Source organism: Calliphora vicina, chromosome 4 (assembly GCF_958450345.1).
Source record: "Calliphora vicina chromosome 4, idCalVici1.1, whole genome shotgun sequence".
In the NCBI taxonomy this organism is placed as follows: Eukaryota; Metazoa; Arthropoda; class Insecta; order Diptera; family Calliphoridae; genus Calliphora; species Calliphora vicina.
The window spans coordinates 69,785,613-69,807,680 of NC_088783.1; the positions used below are offsets into that span (position 1 = coordinate 69,785,613).

Consider the following 22,068-nt stretch of genomic DNA (forward strand, 5'->3'; position numbering starts at 1 on the left):
TTTTCCACTTAAAATTCAGAAAAAAAACACTTGGAAATAAGATTTTCCTATAGAATTTTAGAAAAGGCCAAATGAAAATTAGATCCTCCATTTATAATTCAGAAAAGAATAATTCAAAATGAGATATTTCAGTTTTATTTCAGAAAAGAATAATTGGAAATTCAGATTTTTTATTTGAAATAGAATATGAAATTTAAATTTTCCAAGAATATAACAATTAAAAATAAGATTTTCCATTTGTAAATGAGGAAATTATAAATAAAATTTAGAAAAAAAATATATAATTTAATTAAAAACTTATTTTTGAAGACCTCCCAAAAACAGAAAACGGAGTAAACAGGAAAAGTTAACAAATTTGTTTGGCTAAAAATTTAACCCAAGGCGCATTTATTAAGATGTCAAGAGTAATTCAGCTGATATAGAATTTGTATTTTGAAATGTCAAACTCCTCATACAAAAATAATTTCGCCCGAACGTTTGAATTTTAACTTAATATATAATAAAATAATGAAATCGTGTGAAATTGATTGAATTTGACCCTAAATCTTCCAAAATATGCCTTGGTATAGCTATAATTTGGAAACTAATAATTTATTTTCATCCAAGAAGTGTTATATATATTTTCTTAACACATATTGATCTACAAATGTGAAAATAATGTGTCCATTTAACAAAAGTTTAACGATTTTTTTTAAAAATCATCAAAATTTTCCATTTTCTCTCAAAATTACCATCCGGCAACCCTGCTCAGAATTATTTCTTACTCTCTTTAACACCCAAATCAAATACTTGAACAATTGCTGTTCTCTCACTCTCGTTTTAGAATATAAAAATAAAAACGAAATGTAAAAAAAAAACAAACACCATAATAACACTCACAAAAAACAACAAAAAATAAAATAACAAATTGCATTAAATCATATGCTTCTTAAATAATGTCTAGTAGATACATTTCTGGGCAAATAAAATTAAAACAAAAAACAGAATGCGTTGTCTAGTCCGAACTCTAACTAAAGTATAAAGTCTGTGTAGTAAAAAAAAAACACTACAAAATTTAGAACGAAAATGTACAACAACAGAAAATAAACATGATTAGTATTATTATTATCACCACCGATTCCACCAACACCACACTATTCGAAAAGTACGTGTATAAATGTGACTATTTACTCGTATGCATAAAGTACCAGGGTTGAACAATTTGGTACTAACGTACGTTTTTTTTGATACAATTCTAATTAAAAGAGTTTTATCATAGATATTTCAATTACTTATTGATTGACAAGATTTATTAATCAGTAATATTCGACGAGTTTTGTTTGTGTCATGGGTTTTAGAACTTATTAGAGTTTTTACACTTTAAGAACTCATCATATACTCGGAAACATTAAATTCTTAAAGTATAGACTTAGGTTCATACTTTAAGAGGGGTTATTCTGTAATTGCATTATCCTTTGTAATTCCAAAATGCTTTCTTTCGAATCGCATTACAAAACAATGAATCGAATTACAAAACAGAATGTACACAGAAAGGAATGAATTCATTATGTTTGAAGTTCTAAAGAATTAAACCTATGAATTAATTCGTAATAAATTATTTAATGGAATGAAAATTGTTAAGAGATTTGTGATCATTACCACCCCTATCAGCAATAACATGTGAAATTTTGTTCCCATGAAATATTCATTTCCCTCGAAGGGAAAATTGCTATCGGGAATATCACGATGAACTTTACATTCACAATAGTTAATTTTCTTCGTAACAGCTGTTTATTGTTTACAAAATTCCATCTAAAAATTTCACAGGAAGGGGAATTTTTTCACGTGAACAAAGTTGATGAACGAAAAAAGGAAAAGGGAAAATATTTCATGTGAATTATTGATTCGCGATAGGGGTGTACAGTTATTTTCGGAATTGGAACTTATATGGAAGCTGTGATCAATTATGTACAGCTTATCGTTATGAAATTAGATGGAGAGATTTCTGTATAAGGACTGAGATCGAAAAAATCTAGATGTTAATAAAAATGAAACCACTAAAGTTACAGTTTTAATTGAAATTATTATTACAACTTACAAAGAATATTATTTTTATAGTTCTAATCAATAGCGATGAATTTATGAACCTTCTCCGGAAACCCTTCAAGGATAAGACCAAAAATAAGTGGACACATTAAGAAGTCTTATGAATGGAAGCATACTCTTTTGTTAACATTCCTTGATGTAAATTTCGATATTTATAGAGCACTTTGTAACAAATGTTTGGATTCTTTTGCCGCAACTTTTTGGGAACATTTTCTGATTTTGGGTCCTAAACTTTTCTACAACATTCCCTCGAGCATCAGCAACATAAAAATATTGACCCGGAAGATGCGAAAAATGTTCCAGAACAGAACATATTTTTTTATAAAATTTGACTTCAATTTAATTGCTCTGTCATTGGCATCTAAATTTTTAGCGGAGTTCCTGTCAAGAATTGTTTGAGCTTTATATGTTTTTAAACCTCTTGAAAATGCTTTCTATTTTTTGGCTTTAGAAACATCATATGGATCATTCCTTCTACCTGTACCAGGTTTTCTATCAACGGACAAGTTCTTCCGATACTGATTAATAACTTTGGAATCAGTTTGACGGCAGACCTTTGATTGTTTTGCCAACTTTTTGTAGGACCAAGTTGGGTTTTGTTGAAAATATTTAATAATATTTAAAAACGATTTTTCCGATCTCAGTTCTTCCAATAGAAAATTATATATTCAATAGTTTTTTTCTATCGAAAATTTTATGTACAAATTTCTTTTTACAAAAACAGAATTTTGTATGTATAACAGTTTATTCTATGAACAAATTTATGTATAATCATTATTTCTATAGGCAATTTATTATAAAAAAGTTCTTTGTATCGAACATTTAGTGTATAACTATTTTAGATATAGAAAATGTTGTGTATAACAGTTAATTTTTATAGAAAATTATATGTATAACAGTTTCTTCTATGGAACTTTATAACAGTTATTTCTTTTGAACATTTTTTATATATCAGTTTTTTTGTATCGATGTGTATAACAGTATTAAAAGCAAAAGTATTTTCTATAGAAAATTGTTTGAAAAACTATTTTTTATATCAAATTGACTGTATAACAGTTCTTTATATTTAAAATTTGGAGCACAAATTTCTAACTACTGAATTTTTTTATAGAGTATTGTATAGTTATTCTATTGACAATTCACAAGTTATTTCTAGAATAACAAAAGTTTTTTTTATAAAAACCCGTTTCTTTATATAAAAACCTGCTTTTTATATAAAAAAAATTGTGTATAACAGTTTTTGTGAAAATGTTGCATATAACAGTTTTCTTATAGAGAATTGTATGTATAAAAGTTTCGTCTATGACAAATTGACTGTATAACTATTTTTCTACAAAAAATTTTGTATATACCATTTTTTTTTCCATAGAAAATGTTGTGTATAACAGTTTTCTTATAGAAAATTATCTGTACAACAGTTTCTTCTATGAAAAATTGCCTGTATAACTATTTTTCTTGACATTTTTTTATATAAAAAATTTCTATTTTAATCCCATTTGATGTCGAACAAACATTTTATTTCAATCTCCGTTGGATACCTATTAGGGTATTCGAATTATTCGATTTTTCTCTTGTTCGAATAAAACGAATAATTCGAATAAGAGATTCTAACTTGTTCGAATAATTCGATCATACGTTTAAAATTAATCGAATTATTCGAATAATTTCCATTTTTTTAAAAAAGTAAAGAATGAAGTTTTGATGTCGGTTTTTTAATATTTTATTGTTAAAGAAAAACAAAACATAACGTTAAAGTTAACAATTCAAGTATTCATAATGTTAAAAACATTCGAAAACAAAGTCCAACATTAAATTTTCAACAGAAATATTATGATCAGATTAACTCCCGAACAATCTACAAAACAATTGACTAGCACACCCTATAGTTTCCGTTTTGGAGCTATGCTTTAATAAATTTGAGCTAGTTGGACATGATCCTGAATTCAAATACAATATAAACGTATTAAGAACTTTTCTGTCGTTCATTAGTTCGGGTTTTAAATTGAGTAACTAATTCTTTAGTAAAGTAATTATTCGCTATTTATAAATTATTTATAACAAATTGTATTATACATCAAGCTCTATCAACGTTGCCGAATCATTGCTTAATAAAGGGGTCTTGGTGAATTACACAATAAAGGGAATCTGTCCGAAGTTTGATATCATTGTCAGTGAACGTGGCTAATTTGAAGTCAGGCAGTGCGTGATTGACGCATTTACAAAAAGTTTATTACCATGTTAGACAAAGATGTTCAACGATGTTCAAAATCATGAATAAGACGAACTCCATGCTTTTCTTGCAACAAAACGTTAGTTTGCAATATTTGTGTTTATCATTCGATTTATTAAATATTTTGCAACACTTTCGTACGCGGTTAATAACATCACTTATATACACATCACTTATATTCATCTATATCAATGTAATCATTATAAATGTCATCCTCAATATCACTTTCGATGACCGTATCAAAATCACATTCTCCATCACATTCAACTCCACTTAAATCTAAGTTAAAATTTTGATTATTAATTGCGCTTCTTCTAATATTTCGCCAGCTAAATAACAAATATTTTATTCCGTACCTTTTATTTTCATTGGTTCAAGTCCTAAGTTAAAAATTTTCAAAGATTTGTTTGTAGAATTGTAACTTCTTGCAGTAATATTTATATATTTATAGATGGAGATATCGGAACACTCATTTACAGTGATCGAAAGTCCCTTTGTCTTTAGTTATTTGTCGAATTTCATAAACAATACATTTTTTGTAGTCATTATTACCTATTTAAATTTGAAATTATGAAAAATTTTAAGCAATTTAATAAATTTAAATATATATGAACATTTATTCGTTTTATTCGATTATTCTACATAAAATTGTTCGAGTTATTCGTTGTTCGAAAATGGCCATTTTCAAATTGTTCGAATAATTATTCGTAAGAAATTATTCGATTAATCGAACGATCATTAGTCGAATGAATACCCTAATACCTATATAAATCAAATATATATGACAAAAAATCTTATTTTAGGAGGAAATTTGTATGGTGAGAATTTGATTGAAATATCCTAAAAATTTCGACTCGAAAACAAAACGAACAGAAATCCAAATTTGTCAAAAATAACTTGATTTTTTATTATAATTGAAGCCATTTGGTACCAACGTACAGTTTTAAGTACAATTTATAGTTTCTTCCCACACATCTCTGGCAAGTACCTAACTACCACACCACTACATTTACTATTAACTGGTACTCACTCAATATATTGTACATATGTATGCATGTACTAACAAAAAAGTATTTTATTAGTATTTCTACTATAACTATTGCAAGCATGTTTTTTTTACTAACTATTCAGAAACTCAAACATAATAAAACTATTGTACATACATATTTTGTTTTTTAGTTAGTTAGTCAGCCAGTTAGTTATTAACTAACGACTAAAACTCGACTCTTCAAGGACGTTGTATTGTATTGTTTTGTTATTTTTTTTATTCTACCTCTCCTCCCATTCTATGCTTTACTATAAGAGACCACAATAGAGAGTGCGGCGAGAGAGTTAAATGAGGAAAAACTATGAATATCATTATGATTAAACATACCTACATTCATACATAAATACATACATATGTAGTATGTAGCTAATGATAATTTGGTTTTCCACAACAACTTCTATTCGTTATCAACAGTTTTATGATTTAGTAGGTACTTCCATCTAAATATGTTTAGAGTATTTCATTGTTGTTATTGTGGAAATTGTTTGCCAGTTTTAAGACGCCTTATTAAGCGTTTTTAACACGTTTACAAAAAAAAAAAAAACATTTAGAAATTTTGTTTTTGTTTTGTAAACAAGAATGCATGGATAAACGGTTTTGGAAAAACACGTGGATTTATTTTTTTTTGAATTGTTATTTATGCATTAGATTTTGAAAGTGTCTGTCAGTTAAGACATATTAGAGATATTGGATAACGAAAATTAACTTATATTGGTTGACACTATCTTCGAAATCATTAGGAGAAATAGACAATAGATAATAAATAATATAAAAGAAGAGAAAATTCAAATAATGAAATATGTATATAAAATTTTTATTGAAAACTGTTAATGAATATTTAATTACATAAATTTTGTCCAAAAAAAATACATTTACCCCCATTACCTCAATATATAGTTATGTTTTAGCCAAAAGTTATACTAAAAGTTTTCATATAAGGAGTGAGATCGAAAAAACCTTAACACAGGTTTTTCCTTAAAACTTTTAACCCAATTATTATTTAATTTTTTTTTTTTTTTATCAAGTTTACCTTTGGAAAATATGTCAGTTATTAAGTTTAATGTCAATTATGTTCATTTGTTGTTAATCTGATTAAAATGAAAGACGAGAAGAAAGTGCGTACTAAAAGATTTTCAACAAAACCCTACACGGTCCTACAAAAAGTTGGCCAAACAATCAAATATCTGCCGTCAAACTGATTCCAATGTTATTAAACAGTATCGGGAGAACTTGTCTGTTGATAGAAAACCTGGATCAAATAGAAGGAATGGTCCACATGATGTTTCTAAAGCCAATAAATAGAAAGCATTTTTAAAAGAGTTGCCAACACATCCGGTAGGAAAGCAGTAGCTCGGTACTCGGACTATTTGGTACAAAAAGTTAAAGGCAATGCCGATTTAAAAAGATTAAAAGGCTTTTTGGGCCTTTCCTGGCAGGAACTCTGCTAAAAATTTAGAGGCCTAAGACAGAGCTCGGAAATTGAAGTCAAATTTTATACAAAAAATATACCCGCTTCACAATGGATGACGAAACGTATGTTCTGGGCAATTTTTCGCAGCTTCCAGGAACAACGTTAAAAATCGAAGGAATGTTGTAGAAAAGTTTAGCACCCAAAAGCAGAAAATTATCCCAAAATGTTCTTGGTATGGCAAGCAATATGCAGTTGCGACAAAAGAAGCCAGACATTTGTTACAAAGGACTCAATAAATACCGAAATTTACATCAAGGAATGTTTACGAAATATGATGCTTCCATTCATGACTTCTTAATGTGTCCATTTATTTTTGGCCTGATTTGGCATGCTGTCACTATGGTAAGAAAGGTCTTGAGTGGTACAAGAACAATAATGTGGTATTTGTACCAACAGACACAAATCCTCCAAACTGCCTGGAGCTAAGGCCAGTGGAGAGATATTGGGCTCTTTTTAAAAGAGAATTGAAAAGCACAAAAAAGCGCCAGTTAGAACAAAGTGATAGAAAGTACTACAAAAACCCTATTATATTAACAATAAATCCAAATGAGATGATCAAAAAATTCTGAAATTTTTTTAACAAAATTTTTAAAAATTTAAAAATGGAGTTTTGAAACTGACGTTAAATTTTTTTTATTGTTTTGGTCATACATACGAATAGGTTAACGATATCCTACGAAGACAAAAACTCATATACAAGTAAATATGGATATATTTTAAGTAAAAATAAGCTTTTATTTTAATATTTCTCAAAATATGTTAATTTTGTTCCTACATTTCTTGTTCTAGTGGCCTGAGACACGTTAATGACCTGGCGAATTTTTAATAACTTTAACATTTTTTGACCAATTTCTGTTTTTTATGTCTCATTAGAACGACAATTACGTACACATTCCTATTCTTTTAAATTAAATTGCAAAATTAACTTTTTAATGGCAAAATTTTTATAAAAACTGAAAAAAAATGATTTTTGCCCCTTGTAAATGCATTTCAAAACTTCAGAGGGCTTGCGGCACGTCTTAACCCCAACCGATTTTCCTTAAATTTGTTCATGATGATTTTTTTACTAATGTTCACCAAACTGGGGGGTGAGAATGACCAAAATCCAACTTTCGTTTATTAAGGCCCACCCAAATGACCAGACATCGCGATAATGGGGTTAAAGTATTCAATTTTTTTAATAAACATCATTATAAATAGTTACAGTTCCTGTCCAAATCGAAAAAAAACTTACAGTCCGTGATTTGTGATACACCTGGTTACATTTAGCAGCTGCATTATCATTTAATACCACTGCTAAACTCTATACTATCTGCTATTAATCCTATTTCCTCAAATGAAAGTAAAAACAATACAGAAAATGAATTCGAGGAAATTCCCACTTATACATAAGTACCTGAGAAAAGGTTAACAAATTTACCTAAGAATCATAAAACTTAATGAGGTATGTATTTCAAGTGCCAATGCTAATTTACTTTTAATTATTAATAATTTGTCGAAAAAGAAGTAACCACTAAATAAAATAATACTTCCGTTTTGCTAAGAACAAATCTCAGTAGATAGTTTGTTTTATTTCCAAAAAGTCGTGGTTATGTTTTTTTGATTAAATATTTGCCATGTGTAATGGTATCTTAAAAAAGTAGAAAACAATCAATAACTATTAAGAAAGAATAGTCGGCCAAGCCCGAACAATAATATTTCTTAGTGAGTGGGCCTTATATGGGAGCTATGATCAATTATGCAACAAGTTCTTTCCATGCGAAATTTTTCTTTTGAATACCGACATTTTATGAGATTTATGTTTCCTGTGATGGTCTGTCTAGTCAGATTTGAAAAGCACATTTGCGATTCCGCTGGTTGGCCGGGCTTCAGATACGATCACTTACGCTTCAGGTTATTGTACCATGAAATCATTTTTTATCGCAAGTAATGATTTGATGCAAAAATTATTTTCAAAAGCATAATTTCGGACATGGAAAATAGTTTTTCAAGGTTTCTCGCTTCAATTCGTATGGTACACAATTTCCCTGTTTTAGGATGAATCCTGCTGCTCAAAAACGTTTTGAAATTGCTGATTGAGTAGCTCCCAATGATTTTGCAAGCTTTTGTTGAGTTTTACAATAATCTTCAAGGAGCAATGACTACAATTCTTGGTCTTTAAACTTTTTTGGCTGTCCTGGCCGATCTTTGACTTCAGTGTCAAAATCACCACTTCTGAACCGCACAAATAATGTAAATCTAGCATTTTTAAGTCATACACCCAATATAAAACTTATTTGTGATAAAATCTATGTGGATACCTATATAAATCAAGACATTTGTGACCGATAGTCTTATTTCGGGAAGACATTTGTATGGGGGCTAGGTGAAATAATGGACCGATTTCAAAAATTTTGCCTAGGATTCGTCCTTGGGCCGAAAAAACGAAGATATCTTCCAAATCTGTACAATAAGTCCGTGACTTTTTGAATTCCCCGGCTTTTAACTGAAAGCACAACACTGCTCCTGTCAACAGACATCTGTGAGATGACTTTTGTCAAAATTTGAACAAGTTGCGCCATTTAGTTTGTGTTTGACAGCCATTGATAGCAGGCAGCCTCGTGACTTGAGGAGAAATTGGAAAAATTTCGTCTGTTCATTAAGCATAAACAGGCTAATCTTGATAAATACTATGAGAACTATGAACCATCAATTTCAAAGGTAAAAAAGTGGTTTACTGAGTTTCCCAGTTGAGGTATTTGCACCCGAAACAATTGAAAGAATTTACGATATGGTGTTGGCCGATCGGAGATTGAAAGCATCTCATATGGATCATTGGTTTCAATTTTGAATGATCACGTGTGTATGATAAACCTTTCCGCATGATGGCTACCGAGTTTGTTCACATTCGGCTACACACATGTGCAGTTTTAATGGCTGAAATCCATGAATTAGGCTACGAATTGCACCCTCATCCGCCATATTTACCGCAGTGAATATTTCTTGTTTCCAAACCTAAAGAAATATCTCGGCGGAATAAAATTTGTCCCCAACGAAAAAAGACTTATTTTGATTTTGGAAGGGATAACAAAATTGGAGAAACGTTGAACAAAGTGCTTAAAAAATTGGAGATTTCACTTCAAAACACGTATATCATAGGATTGTAACCACTCGAATTGTCGTGCTAAATCTCCAAACTAGGGGCATAATTTGCTGAGCGTATGGATACTTAAGTTTATAATATGTCTATATCCAATTGAAGTCTTCGAATAGGGACTTCCGAACTTTGACAGTTGATAGTGGCCATATTGTTGAAGTAACATCGTAAGAGTCACTTTTTGGTGAGTCATCGGTCCATATTTCTTTGAGATCTGCATTGGCCAGACCATCACCGTCAACGGCGAGCTCTATAGGTCGATGATAATTCACATCTTTTGACCTGAATTGGATGATATGCACACCAATGACACGTGGTTTCAACAGGGCGCCACTACGTACCGCAAAACTCATGTCCCATTGGATATTCTGCACGAGCGATTTGAGGGCCAGGTCATCTCACGTGGAGGTGAAGTGAACTGGCCACCGAGATCGTGCCATTTGACCCCGTTACACTTTTTCTTGTGGAGTTTTCTTAAGTGTTAGTTTTATGTGAATAAGACACAAACCACAAAGGCCTTCAAATAAAACACAACCCATGTCATTGGTCAAATTCAGCCCGATTTATAAGCCAGAGTCAATGAAAATTGGACATTTCGATTGTGGACATCGATATGCATTTCAAACGAATAAAAATGATATCTAACACACACACTTTGCTTTATTTAAATTCAAAGATATGAATCGCTTAATGAAAGACTCTATATATTTTATGATATGAAACTCCCAATGCAATTTTTGTTGGGTTTTATTTCAGTTTATTTCGGGAATTAGGAGTTATTTCACTGTATTCGTAGTTATTTCATTTATGTTGGGTTCTTCTTCGCACAGAAAATTTGTTTTGCATTGGCGGCCTACGGCCGGGCGCTAAGATTTTCTCCTCTGGGTTGTATCAAAAACCGGTTTCGCCCAGAAAAGATTATTTTTACATTGTCGGCCTTTGTCAGGACGCAATGATTTCTTAATAAGGTGCGAAACGAAAATCGGCCTTCTGAAATATTATAAAACCTATCTGCAATGAAAGAGAAAGAGCGAAGCCAGATCTTGATACACCCCAGAGGAGAAAACCTTAGCGCCCGGCCAAAGGCCTGCAATGCAAAACAAATTTTCTGAGCGAAGCCAGGTTTTGATACACCCCAGAGGAGGGGAGTTAGATTACATAAATAAATTGCTTCGAATTGGGAATTATTTCATTTCTATTGGGATTTATTTCCCTTCTTTTGTGACTAATATTTTTAATATTATGAAACCGCCGATTATTGGGAGTAATTTAATTTTACCCTTTGGTAGTTATTTCATTTTTCAAGTTTGGCAATTATTTCATTGGGAGTTATTTCATTTGGGAGCTATTTCACGGTACCATTTTCTAACATATTTTGGAAATTTTCCCAAAATAGAAGCTAAACAATGTAGAAAAATCTTCCCTAATAATAAACATAAAGTAATTTCGTTACTCCAACAGTTTAAGGGGAATCACCCACATTTAAATTTCATTTGCTTCATTGTTAGGGAAATCCCTCTTATTTGAAATCCCAACAACACACACATTCAACAAATGCTATCTTTATATTAAAAACTCACTAACAACAAGTTGTAGTAGAGGTAGGTAGGGGTAGGCCCTTCCACAACCACAAATATATTGTGTTCAGTCAGTCTTATCTCTCTAATAAAGCAATTAATAGGCAAATATGAATTGGGAATGAAAATATAAAAATAAAACACAAAAACTATCAGTAAATGAAATATGTAAAGTGAAAAAAAAAAAGAAAATCTAAATGAAATTATAAAGTAAGCATGAAAAGTAATATTGTTTTGCTAAATTAATTAGTATCGTATTTGTAATACTCGTAGTATTGTAGATACATACTTCCATTGAAAAATGGCAACAAAATTCAAGGTTATTTGTGGCATTTATATTTATTTATATTTCCAAGATTTAGTCATGAGTATTCTAGTATTGTATTCAAAATGATATAAACCAAATGCATACATACATATAAAAAAATAAACTAAACACATACTAATTGAGTTGAACTCAATTGAAAATAACACGAGCGGAAAATATAGGTTTAAAAAAAATAAATTGAAAACTGAGAATTTAAAACAATGAAAAAAAAAATCAGTATAAGTTAAAAATATCCTTCAGGTATACCTACGCAATTTATATTTAGTTTTTTATTTTTTTTTTTTTTATTCAAAAGTGGGTTTTAAACTAAAGATTTAAAAATAAATATATAAAGAACTTAAAGTTGGAGGTCACTGTACCTTATACACTTTAAAAAGTTATAATCGGGGTTGTCATAGAATCCAATCATTGTCGTAATCGGTTTTGAAAACGACTGAAAAAGTACATTGGTCTCATGAAATCGAAAATTATCGGTTTTATATTCGATCTAGAATTTATTTATCGATTGTCTTTATCAAAACCGATTCCGACAATGATTAGATTCTATGTTTTGACATAAATAAGGTTTTATTTGGAGGTGCCACGCCCACATTTTTTTCAATATTTTCTCCGAAATTAGACGGCCTAAAATAACAAATACATTTGTTACATCATGATAACAAATACATTTGTTACATCATGATCGCGTCAAGATGACTACCCATCGCCTCTGCGATGGGTAGTCATCTTGACGCGATGCAGAGGCTTAAGTGCAAGGAGCCATGGGGCCGTGCTGGCAGGTACAACCATACCAGAGGGGCTCATGGTGAGCACGAACTAAGAACTACCCTTCCCCTTGTCAAGTAGCGTCTGTATATCCCTATGGGCGGCTACTTGACGGTACTGTCAGAAGGTTTTCCCTTTCAATGAGATTGGGGCCTTCTTGACAGTATATGTCCGCTTTTCTGGACCCTTTGGGTCCTCTGTCCCTTTCCCATACAGAGTCCGAAATCCACCAGCATGGAGGTCTAGTTGTACTGGCCATGCGTCTATTTTGGGCAGTATATCTTATCTCCCTGCTAATATTGACTACTGCACTCCCTTACCCTTTATTGACAGACGCTTCTCTGTGTCATTGACGGGTGGGTCTCATTCTTCCATGGACACGTTTGTCATATACACAGATAGCTCTAAGTCTGCGGATGGGGTGGGTGGAGGCTTCTATATTCCCCATCTTCAGAAGAGGGTGTGTTTCAGGCTACATGATCAATGTAGTGTAATTCAAGCTGAGATTTCAGCGATCAAAAGGGCGGTACACTGGATGAAGTACTATAGGCTATTTGGTGTGAATATCCGAATCTGTACCGACAGTAAGCCTGCAATTAAATCCCTATCTGGCGTCTACTCGACATCCAGATTGGTATATGAATGCCGGGTATCTCTTAATGAGATGGCGAGACATTCTAACCTGGAGTTATTCTGGGTGCCTGGTCACTCCGGTGTACCTGGCAATGCTATTGCGGATGAACTGGCCAAAAGAGGCTCTCGTCTACAAATTGACGAGATCGATAACTTGGTCGGTTCACCGCTGTCTTGCTGTAAGTCAATCATACAGCGTAAATTATTTGAGTCTGCTCAACTTAGATGGTCTAACTCGACAAACTGCACGATATCGAGACTCACCTGGCCCGTTTATGACCATCGTAGGTCAATGTCCCTGACGGGGCTACCTCGGGCTAGGCTTCGAGCTCTGATGTCAGTGCTCACGGGGCATTGCTTGATAGGTGAGCATGCTAAGAGAATGAATACTCCATACAATGACTTCTGTAGAAGTTGCCATGATGAATGAGACGATTGAACATCTCCTCTGTCTTTGCCCTGCCTTAGCAGGGGTGCGGACTGCGACAATAGGTAGTCCATTTTTGCACGGCCTAGCGGATCTATCTACTCTGGATATCAGGAGGATGGATTCGTTCATTCGTGCGTCAGGTTGGTTCGGCATTGAACCCAGTTCTGACATGTGAAGAATCTCTTGAGGTCCTGAGCATGATCTTTAGGGTAACACAAAGGGACCAATTTCATGGACCCAAGTGAGCTGGCTGATAACTAGCTGCCTTCATAACCCAACCTAACCTATTGTTATTTTCAATTTCCAAATATGAATAAATGGAAAAAGGTTTAGTCATATACTGTTTTATCAGTAAAATCTTTAAGTATTTTCAAAACATCAATTCGGGTGTGCATGTCTTTATTTTCATTGATAAATTCGATTTTTTTAAAAATTTATTTCTAGTAGTGATCCTGTATAATTCCCCAGCTGTTCTAGGAGACTGTCTCGAACTAGTTATTTTATAGGAGGTCAGTTAACCCTTTTGGATTATAGAGAGAGTGTCCGATAGCTGGTCCAAAACAGTCAAAGCATTCAATTCACATAACGGTTACATAGAGTTAGTTACCTATCTTGTTACTTTAACAGCTACATAACTAGTTATTTTAGCATATAGGGGGGTAATTTTCCTCAAATAGTCAGTTAAAAAGACATCACACAGACAGCCCAATAACCGATTGCTTGCAAACAAACCAGCCTCCGAAAACTATTCAATATATTACTTCTGGTGGGTAAAATAAATACTTTCTAACGTGCAGTTTAAAATAAATATTTAAAGTGACTACACTATTGGTTACTTAGAGACACTAAAGTGACAGTTGACTTCACGCTAGGCTACATGGGATGTCTGTAAACTTAAGCAAAAAAGAAAATAAACTGTTTGTAGATTACTTAGAAACACTTAAGTGGCAATTGTCTTCACTCTACATTACCTGTGATGTATAAAGTAACCAATTGACTCCACTCTACACTGAGTCATATACGTGTCAAATGACCCAAAATATATAAATTAGAGTCAGTCAAGTGATCAGACATTAGTGACAATTACTGTCTACAAGGGATACATTGACTACTTACTTAACTACTGGGTCGTTTTAGTCATATATTTCTTAAAAATAAACTTATTATACTTCAATATTAATTAAAACAAATAAATCTAAATGTTTGCAAAAAAAAAAAAAAAAAACACGTACAAACTTTTGCTAAAAATAACCACAAAATTGAAAATTATAATACACCCAACAACAACAATGGTGAAATGTACGACATGATCTGACATCAACACACCGGATAAAAGAAGAACTAGTTTTTTAATGTTGCCATATTAAAAGAATAATGAAAATTCCAGATTCAGCCATATTAGAAATAGTAAATGTTTGAAAGAAGATTTCCCAAAAATGACTCCCCGGGAGGTTCTCAATAATCTAAAATTAGACATTAGTTCTCGGACTGTTAACCGCAGGACAAATTAGGCTGATCTTGGTTGCTATCGCCCCGCAGAATAACTGCTGAATATTCAGTTTCAGATTAGGCTGAAACTTGCTCTTAAATTAAGAGTACATTTCCAAAGTTTCGATTTGTTTCGAATAATGGAATTTCGGCAAAATATTAGGTTCTTTTCGGCTTCTGGCTAAAAAATTATTTCTAAATAAACCATTCAAACTGAAAAATCCGGTCGACACAGAAATGTAATACTGTTCTGTTCTGGGATGATTCCAAATACAATTAATGAGGCAATGATGTGAGAACATTTGTAAGACGGCCGTAGGCACTTCGATGACCACTTCTAACGCTGAATGTGGCCGTTGGCATTTTGGTACTCACTGATGCACAGTGGGTCTGAATCAAAATTTGGAAATAAATCGGCATTTCTAAACGGCTGGACCGATCGGGATACAATTTTACATGAGCGTAGGCAAGGAATATTGGAATTTCTTTTTATAAGACCAAAAATTAACTTATTAAACAAAACAAATTAGTTTGGAATAAATGTGGATCAAATTGTTCCAAATATTTGCAATCCTATTAACATTTTTATACAAATTTGAGTTTTAGAAACTTTCAGAGGGTCAAAGGGAATCCCGCAATTCCTAAAATCCGAAAATTCCAAAAATGATATTTTTACAATTTTGCTCATATGTTAAATATGTTTGAGGATAAATAGGAAACACATCAAGGTTTCCAAAGCTGCTTTCCGTTTTCTGATCCCAGCTTTAAGATTTTAGAACATGTGGCCCAAACTTGAAATTTTGATAAATGTTACATGTTCTTAAAGAAAGTTTCTTTTTTAATAAAAAAGAGTTAAGCCACCTTTTCGCCCAAAAATCAGTAAAAATCTACTATTTTTTGGATCCATAATTGATATTGCTCTGAAATCATTTGTATATTATTGGTAATTTAGTTGTCTAACTAACAAAAGAAATTCGAGTCCATTTGGTCCAAATGTACCCCCTATATTTAAAAAAAAGCAGACCAGGGTATTGCAAAATTTTTAAATTTCAATTTTCATATGCCTATTACTCGGAAATTATAAGAGATAAGCACACGCAAGCATGGTTTTACAAGACCTAGCGCTTTCCAAAAAAAATCTTTGAAATCGAGGAACAAAAAAATTACTATTAACCCTTTGACGACCAAACATTTTCTGCTGAAGCGATTTATTTTTTGTTTATTTTTGCAATCTATGGCCTTATAGTAGTTCTGAAACAAATCTGCACCCCTGGGTACCCTTTTAGTCCACCATTTCGCTTGGCAAACATATGTAGTTGCCTATGGGTTAAAAGGAAATTTTTTAATTGCAGAAAAGAATTAAATAACAGTTTTTATTGTAAATATACAGTAAAATACAATAGATCACAAAAATATAATTTTATTAATGTTGTTCATGATATATTCCAAAGCAATCACGGGACGATGTGAAGCAAGGGAACGCAAAAAATATTTGTGCGACTATACTTATTATTGAAAACACAATTAGAACAACGTTTTCCACCTTCATTATTAAAACATACATAACTCGTAAAGGTCGAAGAACCAACACGCCATTTACTTCTACGATCGTACTCATAATACACTTTTTTTGATCTATTAAATCAACTCCTCCTATTCTGTTTAATTAGGGGGCAATCAATATATATTTTAGCAGCTTGCCTAGCTACACGTCGCATGACCTTGAGTAGTTCTGTTGGGTCAAAAAAATTTCAAGCTATAATTAAATGCTATCCGATATGAAGCTGATGTCCCAGCTTCATATGTTTATCCTCCGGAAAATTCTTTGGCATTTTCCTGAAGAATATGCATTAATTTCAGGCTCGTAAAAAATTGTCGAAGTAAACTTCAACCCCTTATTTTGCCAGAGGCTCACATAACTGCAAGACAACAGCCTCACCTAGACCGTTTTCAACGAATGGTTTTTTTCCGGTGTAAATGTCATTATTATACGAGTAGGTACCCAGTTTCTGACACACAAGTTTTGAATCCCCATGAAATAGGTTTATCCTTAATGTATTGTTTCATGGCATTGTGTCATTTAAACTTTCTTTTTTGAATACGTATGTATATGCTCCTGACATAGCCTTGTTAATGTGATATAAAATTGGCTGGATTTTATAGCCACGGTCACTAACATCTTACTTATTGTTGTCGCAAAAGTGAAGATTAGCTGTTATTTCCTCAAATTTGAGACGAGACATGACACCTGCGATCTGAGCTCATTCGTATGATAATACCCATATAAACTCAGCCACGATCAGAGTGAACATACGCTCTTTTTCAAAGCATATATATATTAACAGCTTCTTCGTCATTATCACTGGAGTCGCAAAGTAAAATGTGTTGGATTTGCTGTGTGCAAAGGAAAAATAAACGATATCGGGCTGATCTACTCATTTTAAACTTAAATACTCATTTCTTTCACTTTTCACTCAAAAGCTAGAACTTTAATTTCAAATTAGAGGTTCTTGTTGTAGAGGTTATAAGGAATATTAATTTTCGGTTTAACCCATAGCCAAACATAATTGCCAAACGTAATTTGATTAGCTGAAGGCAGATTAGAGTTTACGAAAACTTATTCATTTTATTTTCTGATAGATAAAGGCTGAATCCAAAACATAATTAACTCTCAGGTCCTATTTCTATCCCGTAGGAGCCCTAGGCATAAAGTTTATTGTTTGGACAAATTCGGAGCCTCGTTGGCAACAAGTGGGAACAGATAGAAACTTGCACTCAACTACATTATTGTTGCCCCAATTGTCTTTTATAAAACAGACATATTTGCTCTATCTGTTACCTGTACCAATATATAAACTAAAAATCCTCGCCCATGGCTCTCAGAAAAATTAATTTCATCTTTTTTTCTCAAATGCTGGAGTATTAGTACTATTGAATTTAATAGTGAAGTGTTATGTAGAGTATACCAATCGGCCACCTGGAATGACATCCCCATGTTAAATTCCCCAGTCAATAACTTTACGCGTGGCTTGAAAATTCACTAGTAGTAGTTCTCAGTGGCTAACTAATTCGAACTAGTTCCGCCACGTTAAAAAGTTTCCATTGTATTGTCAACCACTGTATCTAAAATATAAAAACCCTTAACACAAACAATTATTTAAAAATTCCTAGAAATCACCTAATAATTATAATATTTTAAACATGTGGCAACGCCCACAAAATAAAACACAAGTCTGCGAAGAAATACAAAAAAAGTGAATATTTTGTTATTGTTGTTGTATGTATTGTATATTATTATGGCTTTGTGTATATTATTAAATTAATAAAAGAAATAAACAATTAAGTTTTGTTTTGTTTTTTTTCCTCGTTTTTTTTTTTTGTTTTTTGCTTTTCTTCAAAAAGAGAAAAAAGTATTGAAAATAATAAAAAAAAAAACAAAAAATGTTTTCTTTGTACACAGACTCACTTTACTACTATTTGTATAGCGATATTTTTGATGTATGGACAGACAGACGGACGGATGGAGGGACGGACAGATATTCTGTATAAAGATAGACTTATTTATGCATGTATTTTATATGGATATAAGTAAAATGTAGCTATATTTGAGTATTTTTTAATTTTTTTTATCATCATTTTACATACAAAAGTTTACTTACAGCAACGAAATAAAAAAAGGTCCTTGACTTTTGCTGAGTATAACAAACAATAAAATAAACAAAAACGGCAACGAAACGCAACAATAACAATTCAAACAAACAACAAAGAAAGAATTACATGAATCACTTATAATTCATATGATGGAGTACAAATAAACAAAACAATCCGAAAAAACGCGTAAATGCGAAATGAATATTGAGTACACTTAACACCAGTTTCAATTCCATCTTAACCAACAAAAACAACAACAAGCAGCTCTGCCTATTTAGGATGACTTGTTTTAAGCAAATTTTAAAAAAAGAAATACAAACATTTATTTATATTTAAATTAAATTAAACAAATTTACCATTATTTTTGGAAATATTTGAGTTTTTTTGATGTGTGAAAAAAACAAATTTAAAACTTTTTTTCTTTATATTTATTGTATTCAAAACCCAGTGCTAAGATTCAAGACGTTATTAGTACTGTTGAAATTTTTCATTTCCAGCGATTTAATACTTCTATAATAGAAAAAAAAAACACATCCAAAATCAAACAAAGAGTCAAGAAGAAACATTAGAGCGTAAAGTAATGACTACTGAGTGCTTTTTCCACTATATTTAAAGCTTTAAAAAAAGCTTTTTTTCTAATTTCTACTAAATTTGAAATTATCGGAAAAAGATATACAATATTAACTATAAATTGCTCTAATTTCTTTATAACTGCTTATAAACCATTAAACAAATAAACTATTTACATATAACGTTATTAGTTATTATTTAAGCCTCTTTCTAATCTTATTTTGCTTTGCCACTAGCTAGTTGGCCACACTAAAGAGCGGGAGTATTTTATCAAAGAGAGAGAGAGTGTAGCAAACTGCAAAAAGTTTATTAAGCCAAAAGAGTCTGTCTAATAAAATAAACAATATTTGTTTGTATTTTTTTATGCGTTTATAGGTAAAAAAATTATAATAATAAAAAATTTATCATAAATTTATAATATATGCATACATATTTGGTTTATTTTCAATAAAAATAAATATTGTTATTAAAAAAAAAATAAAAAATAGTACAAAAATTAAAAAAACAAATGTTTCCAGACTGTTAATTAGATACAATATACGATTTATTTGTATACAGGGGACTAGTATGTAGAGAGTAACACACCAAGTAGATAATAACATTTGTTGTTTGGATTATTGAAATAAACAATTAAATATAAAAAGCTGTGTGTTTAAAATTTAAACTCAATGAACTTTGAAGACAGAAATAAAAAAAAAAACAAAAATTGTTTGTGAATTTGGTCTACAACGAAGTTTTATTTTTGAAACAGTAGAGGTCTAACTAATAAGCCCGCTCCTTTCATAAATATCCAATTATGTATGTGAATTGGGTTAGGTTAAACAGGCAGACAGCTTCTGAGAGTAACCTGGTTAGAAAAGGGTAAGTTGGAAAATAATTCCCCGTAACTGACCAGTCCAAATTTTAACTAAACCAAATACCCTTTCAACTCAACTACAGTTAGCGTTAAGCTACATTACCGAAACAATTGTAATTATCGTTACCGCTAAAATACCGTTAAAGATATTCTATAATTTAAATTATGAAAATAATAGCTATATTCACAATGTAGGCCTATTAAAAAAGCAGAAGAGCTATTTATTGACAAACATTTAAATTTCTAATGTATTTTTTTTTAGTTTTTTGATATTGTGATCTTTTACTACAATACCAGGCCAAATACTCTACATTGTGAATACCGCTAATAATGAAATCTACATAATGAAAAACCACCTTTGTCAACTTATTTTTAATTTTTGCCTTTCTTCTAATAAGACTGGAGAACGTTTCTATCAAGATTTAAAAGTGATTTAAGATAGATACAAAGGTATCTGGGATGAACATATGATGGTAGATTACTGTTGGAGTGTCACACGCGAGTGTCCTAAGGACCTACATCGTAGAAAATCTAAAAAAATAAGCTTCTAACCTGTAAAATAATTTACACATAGCATTGAAAAATAAGTATACAGTCGGAATCAGGGTATCGAATATAATTAAAATCGGCGACAAAATCATTTTAATTCAGAATGATGCAAAAAATACGGTTACCGAAATAACTGCAATTACCGTTAACGAAATAATCCAAATTACCGTTACTTTTTAACCTTTTTGAATCGGTAGTCTACATTGTAATACTAAAGTTATTGATCTTTAGATCTGGATATACAGTAGTTGACAAAACAATGGAAACTTTTGCAAATATTTCTTTAGTGGCTAAAATCTGAAATAATTTTTGAAAAAATGTTAACATTTTTGTAGTGTTTTATTTGTATTCTTTTATTAACTTAATTTAACAAAAAACAAAGGACATAATTAATTAAATTCTAAATATGAGAAAACAAAATTAAAAGATTTCTTTATTACGGCATTGACAAAACAATGGAAACTTAGGTATTATTTTAACAAATATGGTCTAAACTTTGCAATAACTCAATATTTTGTTGGGTATCCCTTATTTTTTATAACTGCTACACAACGACGATGCATTGAACCAATTAAAGAGTCAATGGTCTCCTTTGAAATATTTTGCCATTCCCTAATAACCGCCTCCGATAAATCTTCCTTCCTGGGGGGTTACTCTCTATTGCGATGCGAAAGAAAAACGGAATAATTGGTACCCTTTACTACGTTTTCGCATCGCAAAAAAATGTGTTTAAAATGTTTTTATTTACAAGTTTTGACATTTCATTTCGCTATTGTTTATTTTGTGGTACCAGTGTTGCTTATTTTTCAACTTATTTTGCGAAAGCGTTTGCATATACGACACAGAGTACTAAAATGTATTCTTATCGCATTTACCTTTCGCATCGAACTTGCTTGCGCATCGCAATAGAGAGTAACCCCCCTGGTGTAATTTTGGGTCCTTATTTTACGATCTACAATTTCCCATAGATTTTCTATGGGATTGAGATCTAGCGATTGGGCAGGCCACTTCAAAACACGTACCTCGTTGGATTGTAACCACTCGGTTACAATCCTAGAGGTGTGTTTCGGGTCGTTGTCGTGTTGGAATCTCCAAACTAGGGGCACATTTTCCTCAGCGTATGTATCCTATACCTGTCCTGGTATCTTTTATAATATGAATTGGGCCCATACCTTGCCCTGAAAAACATCCCCATACCATAATATTGCCACCGCCAAACATTACAGTCTTATTTGTGTACTTTGGATCTAA

The 22,068-nt window shown here is 31.6% G+C and overlaps 1 protein-coding gene across 3 annotated transcripts in view; it reads right to left on the bottom strand.

The window, feature by feature from the left end:
- Nucleotides 1–22,068, bottom strand: part of LOC135957257 (uncharacterized) — a 99,610-nt gene that overhangs the window by 33,104 nt on the left and 44,438 nt on the right. The window contains exon 1 of one of the 3 annotated variants that reach the window (XM_065507976.1): nt 19,199–19,301. The exons of the other annotated variants lie outside the window; for them this stretch is intronic. The gene's annotated coding sequence lies outside the window, so the exon portion shown is untranslated. Of the gene's footprint in view, nt 1–19,198; nt 19,302–22,068 lie in introns of those variants that run through there. 3 annotated transcript variants of the gene reach the window in all.